The sequence below is a fragment of the Gouania willdenowi genome, chromosome 5 (genome assembly GCF_900634775.1).
Source record: "Gouania willdenowi chromosome 5, fGouWil2.1, whole genome shotgun sequence".
In the NCBI taxonomy this organism is placed as follows: domain Eukaryota; kingdom Metazoa; phylum Chordata; class Actinopteri; order Blenniiformes; family Gobiesocidae; genus Gouania; species Gouania willdenowi.
The window spans coordinates 959,518-962,584 of NC_041048.1; positions in this window are offsets into that span (position 1 = coordinate 959,518).

A 3,067-nucleotide genomic window follows, 5' to 3' on the forward strand; every position below is an offset into this window, starting at 1 on the left:
TCTGGATGTGTGGATGTGTGTGTGTGGAGCAAATATCTCCCAGTTGGACCTGAAACTCGGTCGACGGGTTCCAAATACCCCGAGTGTGTGTATCTGTTATTTTGGAGTAATTTGGTCATTTCAAAATGTTTATTTTAATTTTATTTCACTTCTGGACGGCCCCGAAATGAAACCTATTCAACTTTTGACCTCAGGGTGTGAGGGGGCGCTAGCGCACCATCTTCACTGCACAGCTCAAGAGTAAGAGCAAGAGTCACGTGTGCGGTCAGAGCCAATCGCTGCGCACACAGCTAAGCAGCTGTAAACACGAGAGATAGAGAAGAAGATAGTTTAGACCTAAACATAGAGCTATCTGAATAGATTGTTTGAAACCATCAGCCACTGGTGAGTCTTTTACAGACACGTTTCCAACCCGTTCAATTCTCCATCTGGAAAACTGCAGATTCTCTGTGGTGCCGTGCATGGAAGCTAAGCTCTGACCACTCGGTTCAAAGGTAAAAACTGATTTTAGTTTTTTTTAAAAAGACAGCCGAATTGTAGATAATACTTTAATTTACTTACTCACTCATGTAGTTTGGAGCTTTATGTCTTGTTTTGCGCAGTTTTGTTACTTTTCTGATTGGTGCTACAATGTCTATGGAGTTTTGTTATCAGCGTCTCAAACATTCACGGGAACACACACGGTATTTATTTATTTGATGCGCGTTCACGGAGTCGGATGTAGACACACACGGAGGAGATGGATGTACACACACACACACACACACACACACACACACAGTATTTATAATAAAAATATACTAAATGAGTAAAATAAAACAAAAACTAAACAATATTTAGACAAAAAATACACAAAATGATTCCAGAATCACTACAATGGCAACAAAAACAATAATTATACAAATAATGCACAAAAACACAACAGAAAGATACAAAAATACACACAATGACCCCAAAAAACATACAACACAGAAAAATACACCAAACAAAAAATATAAAAGTGAGTTTGCACCCGCAAATATACCCCTTATGCTCCCTCATAAATGCATACTTCCGACGGGCACTGTACTAGTACTTATAATAACAATATCGATAGTAATAATAATATGTGGTAAATACAGTTAGAATTATTTTCTATTGAATATTTAACACGTGACTCCAAAGAGACCAGAAACCTACTGGTGGTCATGGTAACACCAGATAGACACAAATAACAACAACAAAAAAAAAAAATACAAAAAAATTACTAATCTTAGCGCCCCCTGCAGGTATCACAGTGTTCCGTTATGCTCTAAGCTAACGTTAGCGCCTCCTGTAGGTATCACCGTGTTCCGTTTACGCTCTAAGCTAACGTTAGCACCTCCTGTAGGTATCACAGTGTTCCGTTTATGCTCTAAGCTAACGTTAGCGCCTCCTGTAGGTATCACCGTGTTCCGTTTACGTTCTAAGCTAACTTTAGCGCCCCCTGCAGGTATCACAGTGTTCCGTTATGCTCTAAGCTAACGTTAGCGCCTCCTGTAGGTATCACCGTGTTCCGTTTACGTTCTAAGCTAACTTTAGCGCCCCCTGCAGGTATCACAGTGTTCCGTTATGCTCTAAGCTAACGTTAGCGCCTCCTGTAGGTATCACAGTGTTCCGTTTACACTCTAAGCTAACGCTAGCACCTCTTGTAGGTATCACAGTGTTCCGTTTACTCTCTAAGCTAACGTTAGCGCCTCCTGTAGGTATCACCGTGTTCCGTTTACACTCTAAGCTAACGTTAGCGCCTCCTGTAGGTATCACCGTGTTCCGTTTACACTCTAAGCTAACGTTAGCGCCTCCTGTAGGTATCACAGTGTTCTGTTTACGCTCTAAGCTAACGTTAGCGCCTCCTGCAGGTATCACTGTGTATGCGGTCGCCGTGAGAAAGGCCGTTGTTCGAAATGATGAATAAGCTGTATCATAATAAGATGATCTACGTACACAATCTATAGAATCTGAATTTATCTGCTGGAGGTGAAAACACTAAAAATGGCTTCATTTAAAATGATCATTAGGTTCTTTATTTTCTAATAAATGAACTTGTTTCATCATGACACAAATACTTTAAGTTCTTTCTTCATTGACAATAAAGATCATTAACACTAAACAAAGAAAGTAATAATGAGAAGCTAAAAATAAAGCAGGAATTAAAGAACATTAAATTATTAAACTGCAATAGATATGGAACTAAATATAAAGTGGAACTAAAGTGTAATTAATTATTTACATCTGTATATTTCACATGGAGTAGAACAATAAACAAACTTTTAATATCTGAACTTAAAAATTATTTCTTTGTTTTCTGAGTCTTTTTGTCACAGAATGTAAACAATGTTTGTTTACTTCCTGTATTTTTTATGCTTACACTTTTACATTTGTTTTTAATGCAGGTGATTCGTATTTGATTTATTATAAAATATGATGTTATTTGTTCCGTTAGTTCAATTCGTTTCAAAATGTGTTATTAGTCAGGATTATTTGGGGGACTGGAAAGTTTAACTTTGATAACTAATCAAAGTCAGTGAACAAAGCCATGGTTTCCTGGGAGTTTGGTGACCTTTGTTTCCTTCTTGTTGTTCACGGTCGATGCTCTCAGAGGAGCTCAGACTCTCCTACAGGGCGGCGCTGGGGAGCGTTTAAAGAGCAGCTCCGTGGGGAGCACTTCCTGTTTACGCCATGACCTTCAAAATAAAGTCTTTGTGTTTTTTTGAGCCTCGTTCCAACTTTGAGCCACAAAATTTTAGAATTTGACTGTAGTTTGACCTGTGCCATAGCACATTATTTACTGATATATATATACAATATATATACATATATATATGTCAATAAATGCAAAAAAAAAAAAACATCTGTTAATTGTGAAAAAAGATATATGAAAAAAAAGTAAAACAGGTGATGAATGGGATTTAAATGCATTAACTCACATCTTTCATTTATTCTTTCAAACCAGGAAATTATAAAATGAAAAGTCATCCCACTGTTCAAAACAGGAAGCCTGTTCCTTTCCTCCCACACATCTAAAAAATGATGGAAAAATTAATGGATG